Genomic DNA, 19,967 nt, shown 5'->3' with positions numbered 1-19,967 from the left:
AATTAAGAAACAATATAGAAACATAATTAAGTGTTAATTGTTTGGGAAGGGCTGCATATTTTCCGAAGGGGGATAATGAACTCAGCCATATAATTGGTGCATAATTTATAACATGCTGTGCACACCACCAGCGAATTTAGTGAAGCAGCAAAATAACTTTTGATACAACAAAGAAGGCTTTGCCCGCCCTATCATGGAGAGGGGTCAGAGCTGTGGAAAAACAGACCTGTTCATCTGCTCCTAATGTGAAAGGGGCCTCTCTCGTGATGGTATGTGCAAAGAAACAAAAAAAATTCTATAGATTGGGAGTTTGGGATTGACATATACACACTGCTGTACTTAAAATAGATAACCAACAAGCACCTACCGTATAGCACAGGGAACTCTGCTCAATATTTTATAATAACCTAAACGGGAAAAGAACTTGGAAGAAGAATAGATACATGTATATGTATACTGAGTTACTTTGCTGTACACCTGAAACTAACACAACATTGTTAATCAACTATACTCCAACATAAAATAAAAATTAAAAAAAGAAAAAAAAACAGAAATAGAAAAAGTACTGCCAAAATCCCGATTTCTGGAGTCCCTTCCACGGAGCATGGAGTCCCCAGGGATGGAAAGAACTGGAATTTTATTTATTTATTCATGTATTTATTTAACTTATTTACTTATTCCTAGGGGAGAAATTTGAGAACAGTCCGGGGGTTCATCCAGGGTCCCAAGGTCCTCACTGCCTCCAAGAAGCTCTCATTGTCAAGGGCAGTAAGGAAACACCAGCCATAGTCTGAGTATTTGTGTTCTCATATAAATGTTTTTCCCTTTGAACATCCCTTTCCCAGACGCCTATTGTCGCTGCCCCCAAACCTTCGTAAGCCCCAAGCCCGGTGTGTAGCTCCGATAGGAACCAGCACAGCGCTCAGACTTTCTTTCCATCCCCACCTTCCCAAGGGGCCAGCTTGGCTCTTCCTGTGGGTTGCGGGCCAGGTCAGGAGACTGGGTTCCAATTCCCGAAGTTGTCTGCAACAAATCTGGCCTCTCGGAAATCCCCTCATTGGGTTATCCAGAGGTTTATTCTGAGGAGCTCAACCTCTACCAGAGCGAATCGTCCTTACCTTTTTCCTTCACACCATACCTTCCCCCAGGGAGTTTAACTGCCTCGGACAAACCAACCTGGTGCAGCACAGACAACACAGGGACCGCTGCTTAAACATGTTAACTACATTTGTGGGACTATTAGGCCTTGGGCACCAAGAAACAGAAAAATTAGATGTGATTTCATAGGCATAAAGTGTCTATATTCAAATGCCTTAAAAGATCATTGGAAAGACCTTCTTTTATCAAGACTCTCTGTCATGTCCATCCCACATTACTGTAAACAAGAGCAATTAAGAATTTATGAGAGGTTGTATCGAGTCAAAAATGTAGACACAGGGACTTCCCTGGTGGCACAGTGGTTAAGAATCGGCCTGCCAATGCAGGGGACACGGGTTTGAGCCCTGGTCCGGGAAGATCCCACATGCCGCGGAGCAACTAAGCCCGCGAGCCACAACTATTGAGCCTGCGTGTCACAACTACTGAAGCCCGCAAACCACAACGACTGAGCCTGCACGCCACAACTACTGAAGCCCGTGTGCCTAGAGCCCGTGCTCCGCAACCAGAGAAGCCACTGCAATGAGAAGCCCGCGCACCGCAACGAAGACCCAATGCAGCCAAAAAAAAAAAAAAAAGTAAACACAAAATCTCTGAGACCAAGAAGGGCAGATTCTCATGGTAACCCGGGTCCGGGTTCAACACTTGCAATTAAAGTACTGAAAGGTTCTAGAAGGCTTACAGTGAAGAGTCCAAGACTGAGTTCAGCCCAGCAGGCTCTGCAAGGAAATAACACTGGAATCCCGCTGACATCAGTGGGCTTGGATTTAAGGATCTGTTAGGACTAAAGACTTGTCGCTGCTGAAGGAAAAAATTTGACTCGATTTTTATTCTTCTCTTAAATAAACACTTTTTTCCCCCATTTACTTCTGATATTACGATGACTCAATGGACATTTGCAAACATGATTCTTTTTCTCTTGTAGCACAATAACTAGAATCTTCTCTAAAAATCTTTCTTCCAAAAAGAAAAAAAAAAAAAGACTTGCATTTGAAGGAAGCATTAATATTTCCCATCCGTGTTGGCTCCTGAGGGTGGGAACTCATATCATTTCAGATTCAACCCATGTGGATTGGCGTGTGCAGGCCTGTAAGTCCCCAGCAAGTTCCAGATGCGGGAGTCTAGCTACTCAGCAAATCCACCAAGTTCAAGGGTGTGAAGTGCTGATGAGAATTAGCGGCTTAGCTCTGAAATCAAGCCTTCAGCCTGTCTTCAAGTTGAAATTTCACAGGCGATGCTGATTGAAACACCTCCTCCGATAGAAAGGTCAAAAGATGCGTTTTCACTTTGTGAAATGAATAGACATAAGCATTCGTGGAATGTCCAAGCTGAGAGGGGTTAAGGAGATCATCCACATTCCAACATTGGACAGAGGATGGGGGTGAAACTCACCAGAGCCCCAGGATCTGCCCAAGTCTGGGCAGAACCAAGGGCGTCCATCACCAACCTCAGTTCTAGGGCCCCCACCTCTACGTCCAGGACCACGAACACATTCCACCACCTGCAAAATATTTGCCCATTTTGAGAAAAAAAATATTTAAAATTTGCATATTAAATTGCAGTAAGCGTAAAGAAATAGATGTAATTTTTCTGGCCGTTTCAAGCTGTCATTTTACAACAATTAGCTCTGTATGAGTAGACAGCACGTAAACACATAGAAGATTCAAAATATATAAACGGATGTAGAGTAAAAATACCTCTCCCTCCCACTCCTGACCTCCAGGCCTTTGGTCCTCTTCCCCAGAGGCAAGCATGAGTTTCCTGTGTATCCTTTTAGACAAAACACTAACGGCAACCTTTTAAAAGTATTTAAAATGCATTTTTGTACTTTTCCCTTGTGATCAGAAATGCCTTACGGATACTCTGGCCAAATAATACATAGTTGTTGCCAGGTAATTTCTCAGGAAGGCTAAAGAGCGACAACCTAGAGGATTTGAACGTTAGAGGGGGAAGATTGTTGCCTAAGTGCTGCATTCTCTCCATATTTTGTCTCTAACATCTGTATTTTCCTCCTAGAGTTCCTGTGTCCGTCAACAAGTGAACACACAGGATGAACAGCTCACAACAAGGCTGTTCAGAGTTTGTGGCTCTCAGTGACCACCTGCCTAGATTTAGAATATTCAACAGAAAGCCAGTCCTTTACTTCTGAGAGATGAAACTTCACAACCTTGCCTTTCCAGATAATTCGTCATTATCTGTGATCTAAACTCAAGGTCCACAAAGAATTAAAGGCAGAAATCAAGGACAATCCCTATTGCATCTCCTTTTGAAATTTCTATAATATTTGCGCACATGAGCATCTCCTCCCTACCCCCAATTCCAGACCCACTGCTCCAGGTCAAGCCCTCTTTCTTTGCTGGGATTATTAATGTAGACTCCCTTTTGTTATTCCAGCATAATCCAGTCACTGGAGCTGAATCCTGAGAGCCAGCAGGAACAGGCTGCAAAGCAAAGTCAGAGGTTAACAGGGGCCACACATCATAAAGAGTTTAGCTTTCATGGTACTGACACTGATGTTGAGATGCAGGATTTGAAGCAGAGGATACACACACACACATATCACATACATATAGCATATATTTAGATCATTCAGGCTGCCACGTGAAGAATGGCTTTCCGGAAGTTTAGCTGGAGGGGGTCTTGGGGAAGAACAGAGGACTGGATGGTTGTGGGTGAGAGGTAGAGTTATTTTCAGAGATGTGTGCGATCATACTGGTTGTAGACTGAGAAGAATGGTCCAGCAGAGATAAAGTGATGAGGTAGGGATGAGAGCAGCCTCCTGGAAGAAGCAAGTCATTAATAAGGCAAGCGAGGGGATGGGACACAGGTGGAGAGGTTGGCTTAGGATAAGAGCAAACAGGAAGCAGAACAGAGGGTGTAGCTGAAGGCACAGGTGGTGGGGGGTTTGGGTGATGGGGCGATGAGGACCCCATCCCTGATTACTTCCCTACAGTTGTGTGTGTGTCCATCCCTCCTATTAGGTTATAAGCTGTGAAAGGACACTTTTCTCGGTCACCCCTCTCCCTGCTCCCCCTCAGAACTAACGTGATGTGAACACAGAGAAGACTCACGGGGTGAGGGGTTATTTGATTGAAGGGTGACATTTTGGCAGAATGATTATCTTAAGTTAAAAACATTTGAGATTTTTTTTTTCTCTCCTTTGGCCGCACCGATCAGCTTGCGGGATCTTAGTTCCCCGACCAGGGATCGAACCCTCGCCCTCGGCAGTGAAAGCACCAAGTCCTAACCACTGGACCACCTAACCATATGCCTTAAGTTAAAGGCATATGAAAAACAGCAGATGTAAGAAGGTTGCTCCAACCTTTCTCTCCCTGAAATCAGGAGATGAAGCTCCCACATGAAAGATGACCTCCCTACCCCAGGAGGAAAAGAACATTCTAATCGCCAGAGATGGGACTCAAGGCCAAGGGGAATCTGTACAAACAAAGCTTGTTAAACTAACCCTTATCTTCCTAGTCAGTTCTCCACGATGGGCTGCCTTGACAAAGTCCCTTTGTCTTGTCATGTTTGCACAATTTTACTACTCTTTGTCCAACTTTTCATATAAGTATTTGGTTCTAAGTACTTCTGTGGGTCTTCATTTTCCTATGGGGGCTCCCACGCACATATGAAAATCTGTCTGCTTTTCTCCTGTTAATGTTTTTTTTTTTTTTTTTTTTGCGGTACGCGGGCCTCTCACTGCTGTGGCCTCTCCCATTGCAGAGCACAGGCTCCGGACGCGCAGGCTCAGCGGCCATGGCTCACGGGCCCAGCCGCTCCGCGGCATGTGGGGTCTTCCCGGACCGGGGCACGAACCCGTGTCCCCTGCATCGGCAGGCAGACTCTCAACCACTGCGCCACCAGGGAAGCCCTCCTGTTAATGTTTTATGTCAACTTAATTCTCAGGCCCAACTGGAGACCCTAATAGGGTAGAGGTAAAGTTTTGCCTCCTGTATATCACTTCTGCTAGCAATGTTCCACCTAGCAGCCCTATCTGGAAACAACTCCAGCTCACACACCAAAAAATCTCCTGGAAAAAAAACAGGGTGGATGGAAAAAAACACAAACTGGCCCTACTCTAGCCTGGAACTGCACTTAGAATGGCCAAGCTTCTTTTTTTTCCCCCCCGTTATTTTTAGTTTGCTTGCTTTTTTGGTTTTGTTTTGTTTCTTTGATTTTTGGCCACGCCGCACCCTGACCAGAGATGGAACCCGTGCCCCCTGACGGGGAAGCATGGAGTCCTAACCACTGAACCACCAGGGAAGTCCCAGCCAAGCATTTGTTAACTGGAAATAAATACAGTGCGAGACCTGAAATGTCAGCGGCAGCATGAGGGATGAGACATGATTAAACCAAGCAGTGGGTACAAAGAAATTGGGAGCATGACTGTCCTCCCTGCTGAAGCCAAGCTGCTTGGTTGAATCCCCCCGTCTCTCTGCTCCATTATACACTCTAACAATACATGAATTGTCTACATACTACATGAATTGTCTCTAAGCAGAATATGCTAGACTAATTAGCTCTGTCCCACTGCTGACAACCTGCTCTTCCCAGAGTTCTGTTCAGTCTCTAGTGGTTGCAGCCTGTTTGGAGCAGAGCCTGAGGAGGAAACACAAATCATGACCCCCCTCCGGAATTCTCCTCCTTATGGGCCCCCTCCTCTGGGGTGGGCGTGTGACTGACACCAAAACAGAAACTCATCTGCCCACAGGGAGGACACTTCAGAGAGTTGTCCAGCTAGCTCCCACGAGGATTAAGACATCTGGTTTTCTCCAGCTGAGTAATTGCTAGGTTTCCTCATTAGACAGGTTCCTTTACTGCAGGGCTTTTTCAGCATGGTACCATAGCAAAGGAGTCCCGGTTTCTGGTTAGGCTTAGGGTCAGCGTCTGGGCACCTCATACAGAATCATCTGGAAGGAATTCTCCAGGCCCAGCCAGTGAGAATGCCAGGTGTCCAAAAGCAGACTCCTCACCCTGGATGGAAAGAGCGAGGCTCTGACCGGGCTGAAGGGGATCGTCCACTAATCTCAAGTGTCTTTCACAGGCTTTCAGAAATCAGGAGGTTTCTGAGCCAGGAAGCTGAAATAAAGTAACGCAAACAGTAGGCTGGAAAGCAGAATGGAGGTTGTTCTAGAGCAATCTCTGTAATAAAGCAAAACAACTCTCTCTTCCAAAGGTTTGAAACCTCTTGCAACATTTCCAAAAGTAACGAACTTATTAATCACATTCTTATAGAACAAAGAACATCATACAACTCATAACCATGTATCAGTCCTTATTATTCCTGCCTCGATTGAGAGAGGCCCTTTGGCTCCATAAAATGAATATATTTCCACAGTTCAGGGTCTTGGAATCCTATTAGTGGTGTGTGTGCAAGACTAGGCTGTTTCTGTGGTCCAGTGTGGAGAAGATCTCATGCAAAAACAGATACACGAAGTCTGCAGCACGACTTGACTATGCTGGGAAAGGCAATTGTTATCTTTTGGAAAGCATCCCTGCTTTTTGGTTTTGTTTTATAAACTCTTCTCCCCCAACTTTTTTTTTTTTTTTTTTTTTTTTTTTTTTTGGCGGTACGCGGGCCTCTCACTGTTGTGGCCTCTCCCGTTGCGGAGCACAGGCTCTGGACGTGCAGGCTCAGCGGCCATGGCTCACGGGCCCAGCAGCTCAGCGGCATGTGGGATCTTCCCAGACCGGGGCACGAACCTGTGTCCCCTGCATCGGCAGGCGGACTTTCAACCACTGCGCCACCAGGGAAGCCCTCCCCCAACTTTTTATTACACACTATTGTAATAGTTATATGTATGTGTATACTATTTTTGTTGTTTTTGAACCATTTGAAAATAAGTTGCAAACATTATGAAATTTCATACCTAAGTACTTCAGCATGCATCTCCCAAGAGTAAGGACAGTCTCCTACGTAATCGTGATCACAACTAAGACAATTAACAATAATTTTGTGATATCTAATATCCAGTTGTGGTCAAATTTCCCCAAGAGTGTCTTTTGTAGCTTTTTTTTTTTCAAGCTAGGATCCAATCAAGGTTCACACATTGCATTTGTGTAGGTCTCTATTACCCAGAATGACTCTCCACCCCCTTGTTTTCTAAAACATTAACTTTTTGAAATGTCCATGCCAGTTATCTCACATTCTGGAATTTTCTGATTGTTTTCTTATGTTGTAATTGAACTTGTTCTATCCCCTCTAGATGTTAGATCTAGATACATTTGATTTGATTTAGATTCAACATGTTGATAAAAGTCTTCATAGGTGTTGGGTATTTCAGATTACATCGTGTCACAAGGTACATAACAGGGAACTGTCTCCCTGTTAGTCATGATGTGTTTGGCTAAAGTGCTGACAGCCAACTCTTTCCACTGACTTGGTACATTTCCTTTTTTTTTGGTCCATGCCACGTGGGATGCAGGATATTAGCTCCCCGACCAGAGATTGAACCCGTGCCCCTTTCAGTGGAAGCACGGAGTCCTGACCACTGGACCACCAGGGAAGTCCCGGTACGTCTCCTTTTGAAGTGAGTCAATAATGTGTGGGGTTTTACTTTGGCACCATGTAAATATCCTCTTCTTATGAGGATCGTCTTGGTTGGGTGGATAAAAATTCCAAACCCTTTCAACTTGACTTATTTAGTGATCCCCGAGTTGTGGGTCTCCATGTCTGTATTTCAGCAAAGACCATGTGGTGACCTCAAAATTCCATCTTGAGAACTTTACATTCCTGGGGAACTGAGAATCCAAGAAGCAGAACTGTTATTATTGGCTGGAGGCAGTGAGCTGATGACTCCAAATTTAGGAAGAAGACAGAGGTAGGAGGGATACAATAAATACAGCACTGCTGCAAAGTCGAGGATCAGGTCAGAATGACCATCCTCCGTCACTAGGTGCAGATGCATATCACGTTAGTTGTTTATATTGAGGGTCCTCAAGAGTGGGCCTGATACAGCAGTTTTGAGATAAAGGAGTTAGAGGCATCCTTCCTATTCCTGGGTGGGCAGAAGAGATGTGAAATTAGCTGACTGTATCAATCCCTGTGCTGCTATAGGCCTCTTCTGGAAACTCCAGGCTTGTGTGGATGGGCCACTTAAGTGGAGGGGCCTCTTTAAATCACTCTCTTTTATCCCCTGTATTGTTTCAGCTTTTTTGGACTCCTTGGGACAGGAAAACTGAAAACAAGGCAACTAGAAAATGAGCTGAAATAGAAAATGGAAAATTTTCAATAAGTATCGAATGAAGGCAAAATCAGACAGCTTAGAGAAATGACAACACTGTCAATCATGACAAAAGTCAGGGAGACTATGGGGTATTTTGAAAGGAATCAGGAAAGATGCCAACTCATTTAGAATTCCTTACCACTACCACCAAGTCTTTAGAGCACTCTAAACAAGGGCAGAATAATGACTAAGCCTCGCACATCCCACTCTTCGCAATCTGTTGATGATGAGCCTGTGTTTGACCTGGGATCTAATCTAGAAGCATGGATCTCTGCTTCGCCAACTCGATGTAGCCCGAAAATTTCCAAGTACTTCACTCCATACTAAGAAAGTGGGGAAAACCAGCTTTGGAACCCAGCAAACAGAAAGGTAAATTCTCTTTGTAGATCCTTTTTAACCCAGTCTGTGATGAGTTGACCAACAATAACTTGTTTTGATCTTGTGCAAAATTATCTGCATAGAATAACAATCAGAAAGCCAGACGCCTGTCTGTGAAGAATGTCTAAGTTCCATTAGAACTGCAGTAGCAAATGGGTTTGATCTTCAGCACTACCGCTAATCCACTGATGAGGGATCCTTCAAACTGATTGGGAAGACTTTTGGAGGTCACTGTAGCTCAGCAGTAAAGAATCCATGAAACACTTAACTCTTGTCTGGCATGGGAAAGTAACTGCAGCACTTTTGCCAGATATTTTGTTACTATTCCTCCCTTTCCCCAAAACAAAAGACTGGTGTCAGTACCTTCCTGGAACATAGCATTTTGTACACTTCTTCTAACCTACTGTGACCTTGCACATTTGCTCTTTGATCTTCGGCTTCTTTATGTGGAGAACAATACTCTGGAAAAGAAAGCATTTGTACACTGACAGAGGCCACCCCTGGGAAAGGGCCTCCCTGATCACAGTAATACAGTTGTGATGTCTGCATAGCAGAGGATGGTTTCCTACATCTTGACACAGGAAATCAAAAGCCCTAAGCTGACCCTTCAACTTTCCCAGCGGACAAGCAGCAAGCCTGGTGTGTGTGGCTTGATCATTACAGAATCTGACAAATTTTGTTTCTGAGGTCATAGTAGGTTCAAGTAAAATTTCAGAGAGCCCCGCCTTCCTTTATTCAGACCAGACTTCCAGCAGGCAATTCGTATTTTGTAATACTGACTGTCCATTTAATGCCTCCATAACAGGGGTTTGTGTTATAGAAATACGCTTTATTAAAATTGATTTCTCATTTCCTCTACTCAACATAAAAGTTTACTTCTTGCTTTGGAACCAAATGCATTCCTGTGTTTTTCTCCAAAACATGTTTTCTCCCCAAACTTGAACTAAATGCATCAGCCTTTAAATTTAGAGAAAGAAGGCATGAACTAAATGCTCCCATCATGCCCTGACAAGCAGATTCCCCAACCAGAATCACTCAGCATTACTTAGTGACATGTACAAACACCTGGGCCACTCAGCATCTTCATCCTAATAGGCCTACTGAGAAGGAATGATATGTTTAAAAACCAAAGACACTGGACTAGATTAACAAAAGTTTCATGACATTCATTCAAAAAATATTTATCAACGAGTTTCGCATGTTAGCACTGTTCTAGCACTGAAAATACAGCTGTGAAAAATCAGACATAGTTCCTGCTCCCAAAGGAGCTACATTCTAGTGGTAGGAGACAACCAACCAACCATATGTTATGAAGAAACATTAAATGTAATAGGAGGATAACACGTCATTGGAACATTTTCTCTCTTCATTGGTGTTTTTTCCTATTCTGAATCGTCTTTATTTATGATCTCAAATTTCCACAGATGCAAGTTTTGCTTGGATTAATGTCACATTAGCAGAACTAACAATATAACAATAGTAAAGTTCTCTGACAAGGTGAAGCTCTGATAACCCTCCTTTAGTTAGAGTTTCACAGACTGTGGTCTTCCTCCTAACCTAGACGGCATTGGGTAAGAGCTTTGATGGGTCAGAGGAACATTGGACATTGCAAAGTATAAAACAGGTATCTGTGGAGAAGTTGGGTGGCAGAGGCAGCCAGTGAAATGGACATCTGAGAGCGCAACCTTGCAGCGGAGGGTAGAGGATGTGCAAAGACCTGCGGTCGGCCAGCGGTGAATGTGCTCAGGACACAGCAGTGGCCGATGTGGCTGTAACAGAATGAGCAGAAGCAGAATTGCCGGGAGAAGTTGGAACTCGAGCCAGATTAAGTGGGGCCTTTGAGGCTATCTTTAGGACTTGGATTTTACTGTAAGATGGGAAGCCACTGAAAGAATGACTTGCTAAATCTCTTTAGCTGCTCTGTGGAAAAGAAACATAAGGCAACAGTGGAAACGGGAAGATGGGTTAGGAGGCTGTTACAATGGTCCTGGAGGTCGTGACTGACCCTGGTCTGGAGGAGGCGAGGACCAGGGAGCAGCAAGCTGTCCACTACATTTTGAAGGTCAAACTGAGAATTTACAGGGACTTCCCTGGTGGTCCAGTGGTCAAGACTCTGCACTTCTCAGGGGACATGTGTTCGAGCCCTGGTCCAGGAAGATCCCACATGCCACGGAGCAACTAAGCCCGTGTGCCACAACTACTGAACCTGTGCTCTAGAGTCTGCGCGCCACAACTACTGAAGCCCGCATGCCGCAACTACTGAGCCTGTGCTCTAGAGACCGTGCTCCGCAACAAGAGAGGCCACCGCCATGAGAAGTCCGCACACCGCAACAAAGATTAGCCCCCGCTCGGAGCAACGAAGACCCAGCGCAGCCAAAAATAAATAAATAAATAATTAAAAAAAAAAAAAAAAGAAACTCCAGGGCAGTCACACACACACACACACACACACACACACACACACACACACACTCTGTACCTCCACTGCAGGGGGTGCGAGTTCAATCCGCTGTTGGGGAACTAAGACCCTGCGTGTCATGTGGCCAAAAAAAAAAAGTCCTGAGAATTTACAAACTTGTTTTGGAGTAAAAGAGAACAAAAGGAATCAAGTCGGCCTCAGCAGCTAGAAGATGGAATTGCCCTTTACCGTGAGGAAGAAGACTGGGAAAGGGTAAGTTGGTGGCTGGGAGGGCATATGGAAATCAGGAGCTAACACGTCAAGGTCTGAGATGTCCATTAGACAAACAGCAGAGAGTGTTGAGAAGGCAGGCAGATGTGGAAGGCTGGATGTGAGGGCTGGGTTGCTCATTACAGCTGGGAGTCATCAGAGTATAAAGGGTGTTTAAAGCCACCGTACGGGACAAGATTCCCTAGGAAGTGAGTGCAGATGGAAAAGACCTCTGAAGCCTTTGCCTAGGACACTCTGGTATTTGGAGGACAGGAACCGGGGGCCTATCCAGCAAAGCAGGATGAAAAGGAACAGTCTGTGAGGTTGGAGGAGATTCCAGAGCAAGTATACTTTGTACCCTGGTGGCCAAGAGGAAAACAAAAAAAGTGTTTTAAGAAAAAGTGATCGTTTGTGTTAAATGCTGGCAGGAAACGATAATGACAGAGGACTGACTTGAATTTGGTACCGTGAAGGCAGTTTCGTTGGAACGCTGGAGACAAAGCCATTAGGGAAAGAATGGAAGGAAAGGGAGACAAACATAGACAACACTTTTGAGGAGTTTCTCCATAATGGGGAGCAAAGAAAATGGGACACCTAGTTGGCAGGGAATGTGGGCTGTTTATTGTCACTGTTTTTGTGGTTATTGTTTTCAGGATTGGAAGTATAACAACATTACATGGCAATCAAAACGTCCAGCAAAAGGGGGAGCATGGATAACTGAGACAGAAGGGACTTCCTGTGCACAAGCAGAGGGGTTGACCTAGAGAACAGACTGTCATCCATCATGGGGACACGGAAGCAGGGAGGCCAACGGTTCCGGGAGAATTGGCAGGTGGGGATCTCTGATTAACTTGGTTGTTGTTGTTTTTAGTGAAATAAGAAACGAGTTAATCACCTTGTGAGTGTGGAGGGAGGACGGGTACTGGAGGTTTGAGAAAAGGAGAAAAAGTAGAGTAGGGGTCTCAGAGAGTGAAAGAGCAAAGTGACTCAGAAAATGTAGCAGGGTTGCTTGGGCTTTGTCATGACCGGAAGGAACGAATGGTCAGCACAGTTGTGTATTAATCTAGCTTCTCTCTAGAGCCACCCAGCTGCAGAAGCCAAGTGGGGTGAGTTGGATTTAATCAGGGTTGAGGGAGGGAAAGAAGCAAAGGAGCTGAGAAGGTATGCAGGCAGGTGATGGGCACGATGGGTCATGGAATCTGAGTCAGGTAAAGCGCAAAAGGCAACCTGAGAAGCTGAAAGGGTGGGAAGATTTGGTGGGAATATTTTGGAGGTCCTGGTGGTGCTGAAGAATCGCTCAGGTCACGGTGGAGCTGGGAGTGAGTTAGAATGACGGGAGGTGGTGGTCAGAGGGTAGGAGGCTAGAAACTGAGAATTTATTTGGGGTAGTAGGTAGATTTTGGTAGTCACAAAGTCTGAGATAACACCATGCAAGTGCGTGGCTGAGGTGGGCTAGATCATTTGAGGTGAAGCGATCAAGGCTCTCGTATCCCCTACATTTTTGGGAAAGACCGTGTATATTCTCACACGCATGAGTTGACCTCTAAGATGTTTCATCATAAGCTTACATGAGTGCAAAGAACATCATTTCTGGCATATTATCTATACTGGCATTTTAAAATAAAACCATTACATCACTCAAATATAGTCAATGGAATATAAACCCCACACCATACATTTAAAAAAATACCAACAAATAGAAGTTTAATATTTTTCCCTGAAATTATATTTCCATTCCGCTTCCCCCACAAGATAGTATCCTAATGATGTATTTTTATTCTTAAGAGTCATTTGATTACCCTATTATACTTCTTTGCAATAAAAATAGATATTCCTCTCAGTTTAAAACTTTCTTCTGAACTGAGTATTGCAATCATTCATTCACAATTGATTAAAATATTATCAAGGTGATGTTATTAAAAATAAGCTTAAATTATATTAAACATGACAAAGAGTTGGGAGTGAATTTTATGATACTTTGAGAAAAGGAGGTTTCTCAATATCAGTATTTCAAATGTTCCCTATGGTGCCCCAGAAGCTTTAAAAATTTGAGGCAACCAAATGGGTTACTCTCCAATCTGGCACGGTGCCCAAGACTATAACAAAAAGTTACAGTAAAAAGTGGGTTATTTCTCATTGTTTTAGAATATATGGCAGCCCAGAAGCTATAAAACTGGAGGTCATGCATCACAGGAAGATGGCGGTAGGTGGAGAATTTTGCCTTTTTTTCTGTTGTTGTAAAATGAACACGACTGTGAAAGGCGAGAAGGAAATTTTCCCTTTGCACATCATCCTCTCCTGGACTTGACACTTTATTCCCTTCAGAATAAACATTAAACTATTCTCAAACTAGCTTTATCAAACACATTTATAGGGACTAACTGGGAGCCAGTTACCTCTCAGTATATGGACATCAGCACATTCAATATGGCTGTAACTTAATCTTCTGGTTCCAGGAATAATTTAGTTATCTTATCCTTCATGGCTATTGATCTTCCTGAAGACCCCAGCTAATGACAAGGTGAAACAGACTAAAAGATTTCCCTCTCTCCCATTGATCTGTGCTAGAAGTGGTACATTTGGAACTTTGTCAGTGACAGTGTCTGGAGTTGTGGCTCTCGGGCCATCGGCGACCCCTTTCTGTACAGGCCGTGTGCCTCATGCACAATCCAGGGTTTTGTTCTATCTATGGGAGATATTTCCCGACCCTCTCATAGACATTGTTTGACCATGACATTGGTTAAGTAATTCTGCCTTTTCAGTAAATGCGTTTTACAGAAACAAATTATATTACTTTGAGATAACAATGAAAATCTCCAAGGAAAACAGCTTAGTTGATCTTTACAGGTTCTAGAAGCACCACGACGTTAATTCTAATAAACTTTAGAGCCCACAGGGAGCAGAGGTCAGCTCTCCCAGCTACCTGACCCATATGGTAATAATAAAATGTGGCTTCACTTCAGATGCTCATTATTACTTGCCTTTTGTAGTCCATGTTTTCCCAGAAACGGGTACAGAATTATTAATAGTGGTCTCTTCTAGGGTTTCTCTGATCAAAATATGAAGGTTACAGTCCCTGTGTACCTTAGAAATCTAGGCCAATTCTACCAATCGAGAAACTGAACAAGTTAAATTATTTTCAAGATTGAGCTAATAGGCTACATAACCCAGTTACATTTGACAGACAATTCGTATTTGGACAGTATTGTTATTTGTTGCATCAGATTCATCAAGGAAGGCTTAAAACACGTACACTTCCTCAACCCAATTGAGTATTACTGTCTAACAAACAGAAAGAAGGTGTAAGTCCCTATTCCTGACAGATACCTCCTAAACAATGGTATGAATGGTATCAATACTGAGGATATAGGAAGGGGAGGGGCTGGGGTGTAACTCCCTCTACAGTGCGATTACCCAGAATATTTGAATACGATCCATCTTCTCCTAGTATACGGTTTAGGGCAATATTCCCCCAAAATGTGAAAGGCCTCCTACTGCCTCGGGATAGGAGTGGGTATTCTGGGGGAAGTAGGTATTATGAGTTTGAACAGGCATTATAGTGGCAAGATTTCTCAGAACCTCTAATATGTACCTTCTGAATCTCTAAGAGGTGGGGTATAACATGCAAAGTACCCCAGCTTTCTTGGGCAGATTAGCACTCTGGGACCCATGGAACACTTTGGGAAACTCTGGTTTGGAGCATAATCCCACCCCAAGATGGAAGATGTTGCCTAGTTACCACAGGAATGCTCTTCTAGTTCTATGTTCTATGTGGTACACTTTTGCAAATTACTTTTTCAGGTTACTTAAATTATCTTTGAACTGTCTTATTAATGGCAAGAGTCAGGATGAGGTAGGTCTGAAATGGGAAAATATGTCAAGGAAATAAATGACACTCAGTTTATGCCTGGGGATTATTTATAAATGACTGTAATATCCTCTTTTAGTGCATAACATTTGCATCCTTGCCCCCTCAGAAGGACAGAACTCAGTGGAGCGTCACAAGTAAAACAAAGATTCAAGAATCTGGTAAAAACAAATAAACCAAAAAACCCAGCAAATCGTCTACCGTAACCCTACATGTAAAGTAGTAAAAAAATCTACCGTTAGCTACTATTTTGCAACTCACTGGATTAACAAACGACTTGCTGAGGTACTGCAAACTCTCTCACACATAAAGTACTTCTTCACAAAAGCACTTTCCCACAATCCTAAATGTACTCTTGTTAGCTCAAAAGGAGCCACGTCTTGTTTCAGATCTTCAAATGGTGCGAACGTGACATTTTAAAAAGAGTTTTAAAATCTCTCAGTTCCAGATCATTCAGAATTTAATCTACTACTGGAAAGAGAAATCTAATTAATTTAAGATGAATTTTAATAAAGACTTAAATAGAAAGAAAATAATCTAGATTCTTCTGTCTTTTTTCCTTCTCTTAACCAGCCATTGGAAGTGTCTGCTTTTCATGGTGCAATTAGAAAAGTTCCACTAAATTACACCTTAAATTTAGTCAGAATTATCCTGAAGCAACACTAAACTGATGTAGATGTAGAAAATATTCAATGCAATACTTAAGCACCATAAATTCAGAGCCAAACCTACTACAAACTTTTTGTGGTCAAAACTGAGTAACTTTTCAGTCATTATTTTGCTACAGTTTGTAGTCATTTAATCTGTGAGAATTTGCCTTTTTCAAATTGATAGGAAATATAAATTTATAAAAGCCAAAAGGCAAACGTGCTCTAAAGATCACAGAAGAAATTTTCTGCCATTTGGAGCATGTTATGTCTCAAGAAGGCACAAAAGTACAATAAAAGTCTGTCTAAAGGCTTGGGATTCTTATGTGCTACCATGTTACATCCTTGGTAAGTAAGATGGCAAGTTATCCTCTCGGTACCAAAACCATTACTTCCCACTAAGGCCACGATCCCACATTACTCATCCAGAACCTGAGGCCCTGGGGAGAAAACTAGCCAGTTGGTCCAGCAGCATTGTTTATATGTGGGTAGTTTCTAAGATTAGTGTCCTATATAAATAAGTTAAGGGCCCTGGTCAAATAATTAGATCTTGCTGTTCAAAGCAAGTATATAGCAAAAGACTGCTATCTGAACACAATTGAGAACAGCAAAGAAAAAAAATTCACATATTTGAAAAAAAAATCCATACATTGATGCCCTGGCACTAGATCCTCTCTTCGAATCTATTTATTTTTAAGCTAGACACAAATTTGACCAAATGCTTTTCCAACACACAATAAACTGAAAGAGGGACACAAGCTACCAGGCAGAGTCAAAGGATGAAAGCATCAAATCTTTATGTCCTACCATATGCCAGAAAGGATTGAAGGACATACTTAAGAAGGCAAGACATTTTTTTATCCAATACAATTCACATGTGAAAGACTACCTCAGTGCTTATAGGTACACAGCTACCCAATATACCAAAATATACTGCTACACCAAACATCTCATTCCTTCCGTGTTGATGGCAGGCACGGACATAGTGGTGTTATCCGATTCATAAGGAAAATGGAATTTTTTTAAAATAACGGAGACTTCTAAATCAAGAATCCACTAGCAAGGGGGTGACTGAGGAAATTATCTGGAAAATTCTAGGGATTTCTTTGGGTCTACAGGTCCAGCAGTGACTGTGGACAAGGCCGCCCAGAAATCTCTCTCAACTCCCAAAGAGCGACATTGGAGGGGCTGCAGTGTTTTATCCTCAGGTTAGAAAACAGACGAAAATAAAACTTCTGTGGAGTCAGGATCACATCAGTTACTCTTAATAATAATACAGATAAGGCTGGTCAATACCTCATGGTGTTTACAGAGACCTTTAGCAAGAGGCACGTTGCATCTGCATGTAGCTAGATAAAGGCCTTTAAATTAAGACATGCTAACATTTCTGTTTTCTACTGATAGACAAGACTGAAACTGCAGTGGTTAATCTTCGGTTGATTTAGGTGTTTCCCAGAGTAGAACGGTAAAGAAGTGCTCAAAATCCTCTTTAAATCCTTTCAATTACATCATGCAGAAAGACTCAATTTGGTGCTTATTATGTTTTTTTACCCTTACCTAATATTATTTACTAATCACACCTTTTCAAAGAGAGGTGATTTTGGCCTCTGCTTTCACAGGCAATACTACAGAGGTGGAATTTAATAACACTGCCTTGTTTTCATTATATTTTAGTCTTTAAAAAAAATAAATTAAAAAAATAAAATAAAAATAATTTATTTTATTTATTTATTTTTGGCTACGTTGGGTCTTCGTTGCTGCGTGCAAGCTTTCTCTAGTTGCGGCGAGCAGGGGCTACTCTTCGTTGCGGTGTGCCGGCTTCTCATTGCGGTGGCTTCTCTTGTTGCAGAGCACGAGCTCTAGGCACGCAGGCTTCAGTAGTTGTGACACACGGGCTCAGTAGTTGTGGCTCACGGGCTCTAGAGCGCAGGCTCAGTAGTTGTGGCACATGGGCTTAGTTGCTCCGTGGCATGTGGGATCTTCCCGGACCAGGGCTCGAACCCGTGTCCCCTGCATCGGCAGGTGGATTCTTAACCACTGCGTCACCAGGGAAGTCCTACAGTCTTTTACTCACAGAAAGTGATACTAATTTTCCATTTACCAAAGTGATATGCTCCCTTTTAAAAATAAATTGACATCACAAAGTGAGTCGCTTTTTAAAGAAAAGTATCGAGTAAAGACTTTTAAATATAAAATTAGAATGGTTTATGGAAAAGGCAAAAACCCATCAGGCTCATTCTGCGTCTGGAGTTTAGAAATGCTGCTTAAAAGTCTAGTTACCACATACACGAATTAAAAGCTGTTATTTTAGGGACTTCCCTGGCGGTCCAGTGGTTAGGACTCTGTGCTTCCACTGCAGAGGGCATGGGTTCCATCTCTGGTCGGGGAACTAAGATTCTGCACGTGATGCAGCCAAAAAAAAAAAGCTGTTATTTTATAAGCTAGTTAGTGAACTAAACAGTTAGTGAACTTTGTGACCAGAACTGTTTCCTATGAGTAATGTTAAGGGGCATGAATAATAACCAAATTTTCAGGATAACCGTATCTGAAATCACTCGTTTTACAGCTGAACAAACTGCAGGCCAAGGACAGGTGAACTGTGAGACCGGAGGAGCCCACAGCTGCAATCCTGGTCCAGAGCCCTGCCTTCACATTTAGGACGTGATAAAGGAGATTTGGTTTCTCAAATTGATATAGAGTTTAGGCAACATAGTAATTTCAAGATAACTTGTACTTTACTTAAAATAGATTTTGAATGACATCAAACCAGGACTTGATTCAAGGGCTGAAGAGCTGTCCAGCTTATTAATACCAACTGCTCCTGGAACACGGGCTCCTTTTATTTCAGGTGGGGGAGATGAGAACAGATTCCCTCAGAGGAAGCCACCTGCTGGGTATAGAAAAAGGATGGGGCAGCTGCCATTTTTCTGGCTTACTGTGCAGAGATTTTGAAATTTTAAGTTATTTTGTACACTTTTTTCACACCTGCAACCAGGCGACAGAATGAGTCCATTTGAAGTTACGACCAAAGACTCCAGCTGCCCCTCAGCTCTGACTGGCACTCTGGGCCCATTCACTTGCCCCATCTCCCCAGTGAGAGTTTACACACACCTCCCACCAACGGCTGCAGACTTCCAACCCTTTTTCCGTCTCAGCCCTTCACTGGCAACGCGGAAGCTTTGGAAGAGAACGATCCCATTTTCCCAGTACAAAATCTAGCAAGCTATCTGCATTAACATCCATCCATGCACTCCAGAACCTACGCACCACTAAGTTAGAGACTTTTCTTTTGGTCACTGCTTTCTCCTCAGTACCTAAAATAGTGCCTTGTAAATAAGAGGTACAACAGGTCCGCAATAAATACTTGAATAAATGAGCAAAAGCACTGCCCTCCCTTCTGACACGGGAACTGGCACTGTCCCTGGGCCTGTTGGAGGCTAACCTCGTCCTAGCTCTCGCTCTTTCTTGCCTGCCCACTCGAGTCCAATCGGCATGTAATACGTTTTTCTCCTTCCAAGTTAGAATCCTCCCTGAGCTCCCCTGCCCCTCAGCTGCATCCCACTCCTATTTCCCTTTACATGAGAACCGGAGCCGCCGCGTTGCTGGCTCTGCTTCAGTCCCCTTCTGCTCCCACTCCCTTCTTGAAACACTTTCTTCACTTTTGTTTCCGGTGTGTCCCATTTTTCCGGTTTATCTCACCGAGAGATCTGGGAGTCTCCTTCGGCTGGCCCCTTTCAAATGTCGGGGTACCACAAGGCCCACGCCTCCCTCTCCTGGAACTCTGTGCTTGCTACTCAAAATGTGGTCCCTGAACCAGCAGCGTGGGCATCACTGAGGAGCTTGTTAGGAAGGTAGCGTCTCGGACCCCATGCCAGACCTACTGAATCAGAATCTGCATTTTTGGAAAATTAGGTGACTCACATGCTTATTAAAATTTGAGAAGCACTGATCTAGTTACATGAGTGATTTCAGTCACATGACTTTAAACTCCCTTCACAGGCTAACTCCCAAATATTTATCCCCTG

The sequence above is a fragment of the Grampus griseus genome (genome assembly GCF_964374135.1).
Source record: "Grampus griseus genome assembly, chromosome: 21".
Classification (NCBI taxonomy): domain Eukaryota; kingdom Metazoa; phylum Chordata; class Mammalia; order Artiodactyla; family Delphinidae; genus Grampus; species Grampus griseus.
The sequence above is the reverse complement of the archived record's forward strand: the minus strand, read 5'-3'. Positions refer to the sequence as shown.